The sequence below is a fragment of the Trachinotus anak genome, unplaced genomic scaffold, assembly GCF_046630095.1.
Source record: "Trachinotus anak isolate AG129_WGS33_773 ecotype Australia unplaced genomic scaffold, CSIRO_AGI_Tana_v1 ptg000001l, whole genome shotgun sequence".
In the NCBI taxonomy this organism is placed as follows: Eukaryota; Metazoa; Chordata; class Actinopteri; order Carangiformes; family Carangidae; genus Trachinotus; species Trachinotus anak.
The window spans coordinates 8,498,945-8,515,488 of record NW_027273852.1 but is presented as its reverse complement, the minus strand read 5'-3'; positions in this window follow the sequence as shown (position 1 = coordinate 8,515,488).

Here is a 16,544-nt window from a genome sequence, read left to right as displayed (position 1 = left end):
TGGGAAACATACAGCTCTGAGGCTCTTATTACAGGTGCAGGATGCAGAAAGCTAACAGAAGATAAGTGTCTCTAGAGAAACAATATCCAAAAAAAGTTTAGGCTGGTCTGACACAGCATGTCAGTGCCACGTGAAGTAAAAAAGACTATTACAAAGCCCACATAAAGTGGAAAGTAAATGGTTTCAGAATGAATCAGAGTATCAGTGCAGAGGTGGCACGCTTCCTACGTTGCAGTGCAGTGAAAGATTTGGTATTTAGAAACCTTATTAATAAAGCTTTTTTTTTTACAAGAAGATGGTAATGGAAATCCAACATTCAATAATACACAACCACATTCTGATAAATGGCATATTCACTGCCATAAAACAGATATGATTTTGGATTTCTACAGTCAGTACCAATGACATACAGTATGTCTCGTCCATCATGAAAAGAAACCACAAGCTACATGATTTAAAGTAAAATCAATACCATCTTCAGTCTCTGTGATGCAGCGACAAAGTGATTTATGTCCACATCATCTGAGAAAAAGCTTGCACCATGTGAAGTGTTGTTCAAGGCGCATTCAGTTCGGTGGACACAGTAGCCTAAGATGATGAATGAAAGGAAAAGTGGAGGAAGACATGGTAAATGTTGCACCAAATCCATGTGTTCTATTCTATTTTCTTTCACCTGAAATATCAAGGCCCAAATGTGCACAAAGCCTTTGATTCAAATTGAAAGTGACAGACCCCATGAATAGATCTCCACAATTCTTGTGTGCCTTATTTATATTTTCAGCCTAGTTGATGTATAAACCTTCTGCTGCTGATATTTGGCGCTTTAGGCTGTTAGGAGTTGTGGTTATTATGCTTTCTTTAAGTCAAAAGTGCATACACAGTAATAATATATGCGTCCACTAAGCCATTTTTGGTGGGAGCCTCAGTCTGCTAAGTGGTGTGCAAATGGGTAAATTACCAGAATACCATGTTTCTAGCACCAAGGACATGAAAACACACAGCAAAAAAAAAAAAAAAGTTAAGGTGCTGAGCCAAAAACTGTTTCCAAATGCAATTCACATTAAACTATGTGAATAATCTCCAAAGACATGACCTCTAGGTGCCCTTTATGATGACTGGATGCCTTGACCCAATGACATATCAAGAGGTGAAAGCTAGTGAGAGAATAATTTAAAGGAACAGTCACTGAGATAAAGCTTCAATTTGTATATCCACAACAAGTACCTATGAAAGTGTAAATATCAATATTATCAATAATATAAAATTTTAGTGGATTTAATGAGCTTAAGACCATAATAACAGTTTACAAATCTATTCAACTAATCTAACTAATTGTGTATTCAATCTGTCTGTTCAGTGTAAGGTTATAACCAGCAACTGGTTAGCTTAGTTTAGCATAGCATTAAGACTGAAAACAGGGGGAAATGGCTATCCTCGCACTGTCAGCCAACCAGCACCTCTAAAGCTCACTAATTCACATTTTATGTCATTTGTTGTTGCAGTTCAGACTAAAATATCTCAATATATCCCCCCTCCCCCTATTCATTTGAGTTAATTTGAATTTGAATTATTCATTCATAAATATTAGCTTGTGAACATGCTAAAGCTGCTAAAGATGTGTTAGCATTTATCTCAAGACAGAGCTGTGCATAAGCACAGCCTAACAGAGCAGCTGTACTCTCTTAGCCTTGTTACACCTTTGGGCGAGGTGAGGCCAGCTGCTTATCTTGTGCACACCTTCCTCCAAAGAACAAATCTTTGAAATGTATACCTGTAAAAAGTTCAGAAATCTGGGTGTGATGGGTGTCTGACTTGAAAGAAAAAAAATCTATATCCATCACAGCAGTGCAAAGAAAGTTTCATACTTTTCAAAAAGGAGAAGCCACAGAAATACTGCCAAGAGGAATAACATGCAGAACACAAAAAGAATCTGCCATTCATCAAATTCCAATGCTTCAGGTTCAGAGAAATGTGAAATGAAAGACAATGCTGCTGGTTTGCGTGGCTTAAAAAAAAGAGCATATAACAGGCACACCACAGTGCAGAAAATCAAAACCCAGAGTCTTAACCATGTGAGATGTAAGCATGTTTCCAAATAAGCATGTCCCCCTGCCACTGCCACCCCCCGCCCACTGTCACAAAGACCAGATCGCCTTCCATTTTCTTCATTGCCTAGCAATTATTAGTAAGACGGGAGATGAATCGATCAACACCACTTTGGAAATAAGGGAGACGAAAGAAGCATGTCCACTCAAGAGGTCGAGTGAAATTGTCATCGTTTCATATGTGTTAGCAACATGGCTACCTATCAGGCTGGTTACCGTCTAAAGCAAGAAACACCCGAAAGAATCCCAATTAGAGACCCTGATCTCAGTGCTATGATAGAGGCAGAGTAAAACACCCACACAGAAATTCTGCCAACTGAATGTTGGTTTTGAACCCTCTCAAGTTCCTCCATTAGGTGAATGCCTGTCTGAGGTTCACTCTTGCTTTACCTTGGTTTCTTCACCTTCTTCGCCACCTCCAAAAATGGGGCTCTTTGTCTTTTGCTAGGCTCCTGCTGTGGTTGTTCCACCATCTGCCATTTACCTTTAACTGGGGAAAGCTAGTTATTACAAACACAGACAAAAGCACTAACTTCTTCCTGTTTTGGTTGCTTAGTAGCAGACGCACTTCCACTGTGCGAGCCTTCATTTCCCAGGTAGACTTCGTACTCAGTGGCAGTGGGAATTGCAATGTGAAAGCGAGCCTTATAGGGATAAACGCTGATGGTGTTATTATTCCTAATTACTTCATAATGACGAGTCCAAGCTAAAAACTTGTCTATTGCCACTTTAATGTACTCTCTGTCCTTTTTAAACAGCGTGGATGGACTGAAACATCCTTTGTACTTGAAAATACACACTGGCATTGTTTTCGTTTGGCAGTTTGGCTGCACATCTGAGCTTGCCCACAGGAACAGCTAAAATATACTGAACACAGAGAATTAAGGATCCTCTAGAGACACTGTGACTCTGACCTGGCATATGGCGGGATGTATTCAACTGATAATTATGAAATGTTGGCTTCAAAATCGGTGACTCTGCAAAGAGTGCTTTGGGACAGACAAAACCAAATTACCCATTATTAGCCATTTAATAAAAATGAAATCAGTATTACACTACAAAATTATTAGAAACCAATTCCCTAAATTTTACAGTAAATTTAATCATGAGAATCTGCCTCCTAACCCTCTGAAGCCCACGGGAGCGTATAGATTTGTAGCCGTCTCACCGTTTGACTGGCACATTGCTGCTTGACTTCTGTGTGTATATTGTATATCAATCATTGTATCTCTGTCACTGATTTGGACACTCCTGTTGGCTCCAGTGGGTGCTGTCACAGCCAATCAGAGTGTCTGATTCAGAGGCTTGGTTGTTAGTTGCCTTTGTACCCAGACTAAATGGGAGCAATACTGTATTATTCTGAGCTCAAAGAGAGAAATATGACCAGTCAGACATTTAGTGCTGCAGAGGCTTTGGAGCAGATTTTTCAAGGAGAATAAAAAAAAAAAAAAATCCCCATGAATACGTGAATAACCCATGATCACAAAAAGATAGAGACTTCAAATCACCTCCAACACAATCCAAACTAGTGTGTGAAACTTTGTGTTGAAGTTTTCTTTCATTATTATGGTTATCATTATATTACAGTACTTTTATCTAAAAAAAAAAAAAAATCTGTAAAAATTCAAGGTCTTTTTTGTAGACTACTATCCCCTAAGTCTTTATTGAGTGACATATATAATTAGCTGAGGCTGTGCTGATTCTGAATCTGTGAAGCACTTGGTGAAACTTAAGACATGAAATAACTTCTAAAGTCTTGGGGCTCAGAGAAAAAGGCGCTCAAGCTTGCATCTGTGTGTAATGACAGAGGGAACGACTAATGCTCCCAAGAACTGAGAAACAGCAGGTTGTCATACCACATATAATTACTGCTGAAGTTTATTTGGATTGTGTTTAGTGTAAAACGGAAGTGCGGATCTGTTTCCAACTCTTCTTGAGTCCTAAAGGACAGCTTGTTTGGCAGATTGTCTTCCAGTCAGGCTGTGCTCACTGAGTCTGGATCTTTCTCAACTCAGGGTCAGTCACAATGACCAGGCAATCTGCCGTCATGTACTGTCTATTTACGGTCAATTATGTTTCTAATTTACTTTGGGACTTTGTGGATTTGATGTTGTATTGTAGTTTTGTAGTAGCAGGAGCATGATGGATACTCACTGATACTGAATATAAGTGGGTACAAACCTTTTTCAGTCTTACATGGAATGAAAGGTTTCTTTTATAACAAGAATTGCTTTACACAGTAGTGTATGCATTGTGGACTTGTTTAGATTATACCCTGAGTTAGTAGATAAAATTGCTAAATTCTTTTTAACTTAACTCTTTTTACTTTATTTACCTGTTCATCATTATTCTTCCCTGTTTTTCCCAACAACTAGTTTACCTGTCAATCTGCTCTTCTCAAGCTCAGCCAAAGCCACAGTTAAATTCCCTGCTGCATTATTATTATCATGTCTAGAGAAGATTATCCCAACAAATACATCAGCAGTGGTTGTTTGTCTTAACGTTTGAAACAACCAACGCTTACATATTTCCAACACGTGTAACAGTGTGTAGTGTGATGCTGCATACTGATGCAAGAAGTCAGAGGTTGTGGTTAACCACAGTTTGTGTCGCCTGTAGCTATTAGCGATAAACCCAATTTGACTTTGATGTTACACAAATTCAACAAACCAACAATGTGACAATACATCAGTTTATTCACCACTGGCTATAGTTAACGCTTAGCTGTGTTACAGTATGTAGACTATAATCTTGATCAAAATGAGGCAAATTGTGTGAAAATTCACTGTTGAACTTCTTGGTTCAATCACATGCATGTTTAGTATACAGAATAACCTTCCCCACCGGCCACCACAATGTTCAGAGAGTAGTATTATTTTACCAAATCAAGTATCCCCAATTAGGATTATACACTATATAAAACTGTGTAATTGACGACTAACCCCCAGCCCTGCTAATAACTCCTGCTACTGAGCCTGTTCTTAGCCTCGTTTCTCTGGCTCTACACATCACTCGGCCCACACAAAAACCCCTAAAAAAGAGAAAAACAAAAACAAAAAACAACCTCAATCCACAGGCTCTGGTGCTCTGCCTTTCCCAATGAACCTCTCTCGCTGCTACAATCAAAGACTTTCTCTACTTCACACCACACAGCTTTCCCCCCTCACACACAGCTGGATCAAGGTGCATATCACCTCAGATTGTAGCAATAGCTCTGTGAACAATCCTCCACTGAAGAACAGCAGTACATTTCCACATGGCAGGTCGGTTTATACAGGAGGGCCCAGAGTCCTCAAAATGAAGCCACTATGCCCCTGGGTAATCCCCCCCCCCCCCCCCCCCCCCCCACACACACACACACACACACATACTAAAATGAAGGGGGAGAAAGAAATATACTTACTCACTTTCTTGCTGAGAGTTAGATAAGTAAATACTTCATTTTACGGGTTGCTATGTGTGTGAAAATTTCTTGTCCAAGTGAAGTGACCTCCTGGAGTCTAAGCAGGTCGCCTGCCAAGAAACAGTCGCACACATAACCCAATGCATAACCACAAGTTGGTCTTTTTTACACCCTGAATTGGATTTAACAAATGATCTATAGCATGTTAAGGTAAGGTTGGTAAGCTTGAGATACTGTTAGGGGGATTTTTTTCTCCTCTCAGTAATAGAAATGCTCTAATGAGGTCTGCCAAAATAACAGATTGTTACACATGTTGTTAGACTTGCTTTACTTCCATTTCTATTGAATCTATTCTCTGCCAATAGGGAGCTTTACTGTGTTAGAAGCTTTATTAAATGAGCCAAAAACAATCACTGAAAGGCAGATGGAGCTGTCAAAGCCAACATCTTTATAGATTGATCTCACAGCAGAGAGAGATGACTTCAAATTTCACTAACTTCTATTAGTATCCCAGGTGGACGACTGCACAGAAGTGCATTTTACAATCTGACCTCAACAAAATCACAAGGCAAATCTCTAACTTGTCAGAATTTTAGATTTCTCCTGTTATTTAAGGTAGAGACATGAAGTGATGAAAGATTTCTTCAGTAAGTTATGATTGTACAATTAAGCTTCCACAACTCTCTTAAGTGCAGCTATACATTGTCCAAAACAGTGTCTCATTACGCAGATGATAACTGGTGCTGACAGTCAATGGCGAATGAAAAAGAACTGCAAAGTAATTACAGAACTAGATTCATCATAGTTACTGTCTGTAATTATGTCTTGGCAGTTTTAATATAATCCAGTGATGAGACAGATCGGAGAGCAGAGAATATGGAAGAGGCTGTTTAAAGTCTTCAAAAACACAAATACATTTTGCTAAATCTAAACCCCTACAGTGTTATCCTTTGAGCTGATTTCCATATGGAGTGGGGAAAACAGGATATATAGCTATGAGCTCCTCTGTGTACGCTGCAATTTGCAAAATTGAGACTTATAACAATCTTTTTTGGCACTTTTCAACATCAAAATCAGACTGATGGCAGGTTTGCTTAGAGTCAGTTCCCTGAGGAGCAGATGGATGCTACCACTTTATCTCCCTTTCATCGCACATAATGTTTTATTTCTGTGTGTCTGGATGGCAAAACAAAAACCAAAAAACAAACCAAAAAACAAAAAAAACAAAACTGGAATACTAGAGAGAAGAGCAGCTCATGTTTTGTTTAGGGTGACTGTTTATTCACGCGTCAACAAGGCCAAACCGCAATTAAAACAAATGCAGACAAAAAAAACCAAACCCATGAGCAAGAATATGCCCGGAGAGCTTTAAACCTCAGAAACACAGACTATAGTGTACTGTGCATGGATCTACAGCTAAGCTTTGTTTACCTTGATTTGCTTTGTTCAAATAATAACATGACGCAGAAAGTCCAACCTAATCCTCATCCTCATGATGAAAAACTATGAATAATAAAAACAAAAACTTTTGCAGAAACAAGCATGATTAATAAGGACAGGCTCAAGTCGAGCCATCCCGATAAGGTTTTGACAAGGTTTCCACAGGGCTACTGAGGCCACAGTCTTGGTTGGTTCATCTCATCAGACCTGAGGCTGGCAGGTGGCACAGTGGTATAACACCTCCTACAATGAGGCTGTGAGATACAGCCCAGTAGCACATTCAGCTGCGATGTCTTGTTCACCTCTTAATTCCAGATATCAACTTCAGCCAAACTTCAAACGCACCTTCCTGGCAGGGTTGAACTGCTCCATTAATTTGGACTCTATACTAAGATGTAAGAAGAGGTACAAGATGAAGGCTTGTTAATATATTTACCTCCACCAAGGAGGTTGTGTTTTCACCATGTCTGTTTGTTTGTTTGTCAGGAGGTTTAAACAAAAAGTACTGAAGTGATTTGCACCAAACCTGGTGGAAGGATCCGACGTGGAGGAAGCCATTCAATTCTGTTGTGGATCTGCTTTAAGGGGTGGATGCAGGAATTTTCGCTTTCCCTAACGGGGCATTTTTCAACATTTTTGTCATTTTCTCAGTAAATAATGTATGGATCTTGATATAAAACATTTATGAAATCTATGACTTTGTACAGATCTGAATAATGATCCAGATCTGGTGGGAGAAAATGCTGACTCCACATTACACACAGAGTTGGAATTATCATTGATAGCAAGTATCAGTGCATATGCCACCAGTAACATTTAAGAAGTCTATTTCATTCCACACGCAACTGATAAAATGACTCAAAAACAGTACAATGAGACAATTCATGTGGCTGTAGAGCTGTATGAGTTGTATAATGCTGATGTCATCATCTCACACAACAGGTAATAACACCACAGTTGTCTTGTGTAAGGATTGAAGACAATAAATAAACAGAGCTAAAGGTGTAAACAAAAGACATGTAGGATTGTTTAGTCTTGGTGGAGGTAAGCACTCTACTGAGTGCTGTTCCAGTTTAGTATTTGCTCATTGTTTCCAGTTCAAATAAAACTGAGAGTCTCACAACAGACTTAATACAATAGTGATAAATCAAACAGAGGGATTATTGGGTGAGTCACATGGCACATAATGTGAGCAGTACAAACACATTTGGTTGGAGCTATGACGGATTGCAGTGAGAGTGCTTAAACCAGAAATGTCCAAATTAAAATCCTCTGCTAAAGGACCAACAATTAAATTTTGACTTCTCGCTGATACCTGAGATCGTAATATCATACCTGAAAAGGTATGAATCCGGTTTCATTAGAATTTTAAATGAGATGTTGACAACGTCACTTTCAGATTTGTTAACTTGTAGAGAGCAACGAGTAACATTGTATGGCTTAATTATTAACTGATGAATAAAAATAAATAAATAAATATCAATAGGTTATTACTTGCAGTCCTTGTTGTTAGGAAAACTACTGACTGAGCAAAAGAATTTATTTGGAACACTTGAGAGGCTTTAATGCTGAGGCCATTACAAACACAACAAAATATCCTTTATCTCTACTTTGTCCTGAAACATTGCCCTTCTTCAAAGCAATTACAGAGGGAAACAGAGGAGCTGCAGGTACTCCTTCAGAATACAAAGGACGCCACTGCAGAAAGGATTTGGGTCCTTGAGCACTTACACACAGAGTGATTAACCTTTATCTTTCAACCTGTCCCTGTCAGACATTATTAGCGAGAGGACACTCACAGGAAATGATGGCATGAAAAAAGTAGGAACAGTGCATATGTACTTCTCGTTCCTTTTGTCACTGGCCTTCACTTCAAACTGGTGGATTGTGCTGTGACATGCTCATATGATGTATCAAGAAATAGAGCACAGCACTGTATTGGTAAAGTTTGATTTGTTTTTAGCCATCATTACTGAGATTCCATTGTTCTATTTTATGTTTAAAAAAAAAAAAAAAATTATATTTTGAATGTTTGACGACAGAGTTGATCCTCCTGGGCATGAATGATACCAGTCTTGAACAAATCTGTGGAGAAAACGTTCTGCTGTTCTTCACAGGTGATTCTTTTTTAGCTGCTCTTTGCTGGAGGGGTTTTGTTGTCCTACCTCCTGCTTTAAAATACTCCAAAGATATTCCATTGAGTTCACTTTGCCAGATGATGACATGATGAGAGTTTTACTGTTCTCTTCTTCACAAACTCTCCATTGTTGTGTTGGAAAATTCCTCTCCTGCCAAGCTTCTTGAGATGCCCTCCTGTACCTCTTGTTTTGGCTCATGTGCAGCAGCCCACTGCTCTTGTACCCATCTTTATGAAGTCCAACAATTTGGTTTCTTACTTGTTTCGGCAATTAATATCCATGTGGAGCCATATTGCATTAGACTCAACCCGGCTGTGCTGTTCACTGGCTCTCAAATACCCTCAACTTCACCTTAAAAATAATAACAAATATTTTATTATTATTAATAAAATTATTGTACATGATACAAATTTGAATAACTTAACATTTTAATGATATTACACAGGAGTGTAATGTAAATAAGTAAATGTACTGTAAATAAGCCGAATTCATTTCTCACAATTTGTAGCCAACCCATATTTGTTTGGGTTGCTTACAATGCCATTGACTGTAAGCGTTCCTGCAGTATTTGTAGAATTTTATGTGAGGTGTTTTATTGGTGTATTTTTTGTGGTAATTTGCATTTTTAAAAAATATTTTAATTGCACAAAGCAGTTTAGAAAAAGCTTCAGCTTCCTCAGTTCTTTTCCTCCACTGTCTGAAAGCTCGGTTCTTGGTGACTTCAAGGTAGAGCATGTCATGACTTGCAACGATGACTCCGTCACCTCAAGGGCAGACGGGGCCATGCTAATGAGGAAGCTGAAGCAGGTGAATGCTCATTATAGGAGAGCTGGGCAAACATGCGGCCCCTTGGTTACACCTTCTAGAAAATGTTTTATATCACTACTCAGTGGCTACTACTTATCCCAAATACACAGCAAGCCTCTGTAGCAGCTCAAACAGTGCTGTTTTCACTCAAACAATGCCCTGTGAATACTGAACACTACAGACACACACACACACAATATGAGCAGACACACAGACATAGACATACATCAATACTGATATCAGGTATGTATATAATACATATGTATAAAGCAATGCTGGGATTATGTGATTGAAGTGAAACCATTCACAGAAAGAGACTATTGGCATGATACACAAAGACATCCCAGTCAGGATCTATATGGTGGTATATTTCCCATCTACAGAAAATCAATTTTCAATCAAACCTTTCACTGCAGCTTCTCCTTCTCAAAAACACACAAAGCAAAAAAGCAGGTTGAACAAACAACGACACTGCAGACCAGGATATTCACGAGAGGAAATTCATCAATTTTTCCATTGGAATTAATTGCAATAATAGAGACTGAGATGGCACAGGAAATGTGGAGCATCTAAAAGCACACTAAATGAGCATTTCAGGCACTTGTTTGAATGAGCAATATTGTAACCTATCACACAGGTTCCTCACTAAAATCTGCAATCTGGAAATAAGAGACTGACTAAAAATTAACTGGGCTTTAAGGCCATTTGTACAAACATGGCACAGCGCAAGAAATTTGTATTCTGTTGTGGACAACTGAAAAGGCTTTTGTCAATGGGCTTGCACTCAGAGTTCAAACTAATTGCACTGCTGACATCTATAGTTGCAAATCTAGCTGATGATTAAGCATACGATGCTGATCAAAATTTAAATAAAGAAATGGGAGAACCATCTCAGACCACCTCCCTTACACACATACTTTCAGATCACACGGACTATCATTCAGATTAATATGGTATGCCTGGCACAAAGGCGTACAAAGGAATACTACAGCAGATTATCTGAAAGACTTTCTCAATTCTTCTCTTTCTCAATTAAACAAGCTCACTGGATTTTTTTTTGTCCTGGATTTTCAAGTTTCGTCCTCTGCTTTAACACTTCTACATCAGCTTTTTGGTTGTTTTATTATAAGTTAGATGGTTAGTCACTGTCATCTGTTGTGTTTGAAGCTGTCTTCTGTGTATGAATGACATACTTTTAGAGATAACATTCATACACCCTGTGATGTAATTAAAATGTATGTATTTATCTACAGTCCTGTCATGTTTTGAAGGAACCTTGTAGTAAATCCTCCTGGGCATCCTGTGCAAAAGACTCCCGCCACGGAAATGTAATGTGTACTGTTTTGACTTTGGCTGCTTTTTTGTTTTTCCTGTCAAATAGCTTTTAAAGCCATTTTCCCAAGTGACCTTAGACTTGCACATGCTTTTTTACATGTTAATGTGCTGAATATGTTAAGTGATCTGTCAAAGTTGTTTTTCTGCTGCCTATGGCCCGTAGGAAAGGCTTTTTATAACACCACAGGCTGGTCAGGCAATCATCCCCCATAATAGCTGCAAAGCTACATTTGACTCAAAAACATTCTGTTTACAAAAGTTATTTTAGAGCTCCTTTTAGCTAGAAGTAAAAAAAATAAGCCACGTTCTCAGTCTCAGATTTTTCCATCCCAATAATACCTTTCAATAGTCTTCAAGACAAGTTCTTTAATCTTGTGCTGATATTTCTGCAAATGGACCAATGAAGCCATGGACCATGTCTATTTACCTTCCTCTGTCCAATGCCTCCATCATTTCTTGTTAAAATCTTGTTCAGTGGTTTTCTGTCTTTATCGTATCGTATCTTGATTAACTGATACACTTATTGGCTGAATGATGAACACATCACATCAAGAAGCAAATAAGGAAGATGCTGGTTTTCATCAGTTGGTCTAATTTAGTTCAACTTGCTGTTAGGTTTTTTTTTTTTTTTTTACGTTGGTGTTTCAGCGAACAGAAGAGAAGACTAACAATTTTTCTCAGACACCTGACATTACAATTCTGTATCTCCCCAACAAATCAATAACATCCCTCGTCTCGGTTGGTTTCAATCACGTTTTCTCATTAAGCTTGTCCAACTGGAGAGCTCTTTCATTCTTTAGAGGGGCAAAGCTGATGCACTGACTGCACTGGCTGTGTGATCTCCCTCCTTACATATCATTGAACAGATGTTGCCTACCAAGCTGCAGAGAAGCTGACCTTTTCTCTCCTCTGAAGAAGAATATCTCCTGAATAAGTCAAACTGCTACAGAAACTTTGAGGGTGTCATTATGTCGTACAAAAATACACCATCTACAATTACTGAGTTAAGAAGGTGAAAAAGTTTTTTTTTTTTATATAAAGCAAAAGCAAAAGAAATTCAGTACTAACTCCCACAACTCTCTGCATGCATGCTGAAATAACAAGTGAGAAAGAGCTTTGGAGGCCAAGTTAACTCAAGTTTCAACAAAAAAATCTTTTTCAAGCAACCACTGCAGTGACAGCTCCAGTGCTTTGGGATATAAAGATCCAAGACACTCATCCCCTTGTACAAGAAAACACAGAAATCAGAGTTAGAAATAATGTTGCACTTACAGTGCATTGCGCTGTATGTTGCAAGACTGAAATACTTGTCATCTTCCAGGGCTGTGCCTTGCACATTTTCTGCAATCACCACCAAGGATCCACTTTTGGCTGGGGATTTTGAGGAATATCAATTCCAGGCAGGCTGTGCTTTGCTCTGTCCAAGGTGCTGGTACAGTGTCACCTTCACAGGCTGTCCCGTTACTGTGTTCCTCTGAGAGGGAGGGACAGCCCTGAGAACACAGGCATCTCTTCATATCTCTGATAACTGCCCTGGATCAAGTGAGAGGGATTCATAGCTGAAAACTCTGGTCATTGTGCAGGACACAGCATAGATGCTATAGGGTTAAAAACAGTAATGACTATAGAGTAATGTAATTATAGAGACTGAAACACACGGCAGATGACCACACATACATACAAAGAAAATGAATCTACTTTTTACGACCATCAGAAAACTCCTATTCTCCCTCTGTCAGGTTCTACTTTGTGTTCTTATGGCAGCTTTGTTTGTCTGCTTGCCATTTTGGCACACTGAGCCCTAGATGACACAACTATAGTATGTATATAGCAGGGCACCACCTCTTTCTGCAATGCAAATGTATGTTTTTAAGACACAAGTACACTTGACTTGAGGTCAAGAAAAAGAACTCAGCAGATCACTACACTGCCAGTTTCCTGATGGACCTCTCAGACTAGATCATTTGAACCAGTACTTAACTATAGCTGCTGTGTGTCACGACAGTCAGAACATATTCTCAGCTGTATCTCTGTACCTTTTTGCTGTTTTGCTTATGCATGAGGTCCTGCTGCATTTTGTTTTGTACCAGTCCTGCACTGTGTAACTTGCTTGTAATTTCTCACTGCCCATCAACCAAGCTAAAACCTTTTTGCACCTGTTTCATAATTGCCACATACACAGCAAACGCACCCGTGATATAGCTCTCAACACTTTTTTTTTTTTTTTTGTCTTCACAGATGGCCAGTCTTCCATTTGTCCAAACGCTGGAAGAATAACAGGTAAAATATTATATTAAATTCAAGCATAGCATCTAGATGGAGGAGAGGCTCAGCAACATTTAACTGTCAAAGGCCCAAAAGGACAGCATTTCAAACAAAGACTTCCTATACAAGGTGGTTAGATATACTATACTGTGAATAACAGCAGCAAAACACTTCAAATAATTACATCTCTCCACATGAAGCTTGAACTCTTAATGTCTGGTGTAAACATTTTGTTATGCAACATGTTCTACAAGCACAGTTCAAATGGTGGCCGGCTTAACAATACAACAATATGTGTGCAATGTGTTTTTTGTTTTTTTTGTTTGTTTTGTTTTGTTTTGTTTTATTTCGCCCTGTGGCGATAGCACAAAGCTGTGACAGTGGGAAAAGGCAGCTGAGAACATTTTTGTTGAATTCCTTTAATGAACGAGAAAACAAACACAGTCACTCAAAATATTACAATACCATTAGGTTAATAGATGAAAACTGTGTGCGAACAGGTCTGCTCCGTGAAATGCACCAGGCTATGCCAAAAGATCAGGACGAGCTCTGGGGATCAGGTTGAGCAGGCAAAACGTAATAAGTGAAAATTTTAGACTGGCTGACTTGCGTGCCATATTGCATATTTAACTGAGTACTGCGTGAGCCCTCAGAGTATATCGCTTGGGCTTCAGTGGGAGTTTAAATGAGGGGACATAACTCCAGAGAGAGTTGCTCATGCTGGCAAACTGAGAGCTAATTTACTCCATGACTTAACAAATCACATACTGCGTCAGATGATATTTTGCCTTTACAGCTTTCTAAACTAATAGAAGCCCGCTGTAATTATAAATAGATCATTTCTAAACATTCAGTGCTGAACCTGTACAAGGCAAAAGGAGCCACAGGTACCCTCTACAAATTTACTTTAATGAGTGGGACTGAAATGTCTCTGTGTTACTAACTCTTCTTGCTCCTTTTCAATGTCGGCACATGGCAATGACGGTATAGTGCTGGTTAGGAAAAGCTGGTGGTTATGGGAAATAAATTATAGTTAGGTACTTAGTTAGGGTGAGGGAAAGATTGTGGCGATTGTTAACTGGACGCAAACTCCACCACCCCAACCTCCACACGATTAGGGTCTGCCTCAGGCACACTACCTACAGGACTGGGACAGCACCAGTACAACTCTGTAAGAGAGGCAATGTGCCACATTAAATCAGTTCAAGGGTCTAAGTCAGCTCTAGAGAGCAGTTTGTTCGCTTGTAGATGGAGAAGAAATTTGCTATTCCTGCATAGATTTCTGCACTGGCCCATTTTCCCTCTAGAGAGCAATTTGTTATCTCTAAATGTACAAGTCAGTTTTTGAGGCACTCAGAATTGTAGAACTGTGAGGAAAATAAATCAGGTTTGAGCAGAGCATGGAGACTGTTAAAGACAACGACACTGCTCAGCTGACTGAAGCAGACTGTCATTCAGAGAGCATATATGTTAAAGGATTACAACCCAGCTCAGTTATGGTAGACTGGAGGCTGTCTTACTGTGCCGAGTCCAGTGGAAACATCCATAAGCAAATTCTATGAGCCAAAAATAGCTGCAGATGCACACTGATTGAATTACTACTCTGAAAATAGTGTTGTTTTTATAGAAGTACTGGGATTAGAATTAGTATTAGATGATATGGGTCAAGACATTAGCTCATGTCAGGGGGAGCACCTGAAACTTTTCCTCTTTGCCATTGGTCATGGCTTCTGCAGAACTTGTCCAGGGCCCTTTTTGTCACAGCAATAAAAATGGTTTGGTCTGCTGGTCACTGGGGAAATCAAGTCAAACTTCAAGCGGCCTTAGTTCAGACTCATTCCTCTAATAAGGTAGCTCGAAACCAGTCATGGGCTGGAATTGTTCCTCAGTGTCTCCTGGAAAAATGCCTTTCTTCAGTCTCAGTATTTGTAGGCATGAAACAGATGGAACTGATGGAAAATGCCCAGCAGCCTGTGTGATTATGATGTTTTTCACATCAGTACTTGAATGAATGTATACTGTATGGGTGCAACTAAATCTTCAAAAATTCAGAGTCAGTTTTTATATGAATTCAAAACTGATGCTATTCATTGAAGAGCAGGAGGAGAAGAGGATGTACTATATCTCCATGTGATGTAAACCTGGTTTTCACAAATCTTCACAGCAATGGTGCCTCAAGGAAAAGGCCATTAAAGACAAAATTCAGAATATGGATACAGAATTGCATTTCATTCATTCATTTCACACAAATCAGACACAGAATACATGCAAAAACATACAAACGTGACAATAGCAACGGATGAAAGTGGGACACCCCTGTCAGCTAATTTAAAATTGTGACGTTTTAGACATGTTTGTGAAGATTCTCAGTCACCCAGGTCACAGTTTTCCAAGAAGGGTTGAATCATGAGCAACTGGACTGATTGCAGATATTTTAGAAATTTCTCGCTGCATTCTCATAAGTGAGAAGAAGATAAAAAAAACTAACTACAGCTGAGAGGCTAATCCACAATCTTGTTAAAAGATTGAATACAAAAAGTAATTACTGTGTGTGTGTGTGCGTAGGAGGATCAGAATGATTAAAGCTGGGGGCATATTTGGGTGCAGACACACGCTAACAAGACACTGAAAAGCAGGTGAATGCATGTGAATGCAATATGTGATTAAGGATCCCAGAATTTTAATATTTAAGAAGATGGTTCCATGTGTGCGCAGCATTGTAGCTAAATGCTGCTTTAATCTTATAATTGTTTGGATAGATTCTGCAGCGAATTCTCAAAACAATGGTTATTTTTCTGTAGCCATATTGCTATTTTGGCGAAAACAGCACAGAAATGTGTAATAGTTTGTGTATTCCTGAAAGCAAATAGGACACAAACACTGGATATGTCGTAATTTCACAATCAGGGAAAACTTAACTTTGTTTATTTTCCTGAGAGATGATGACAATTTGAGTGTGTTTCAGTAGGTCCTGTGAATAAGACGTGGGATGGAGGCTGTAATCGCCTGGGGTTCTTCAAAACATAGAAAACGCATTATCACATTTTTAAC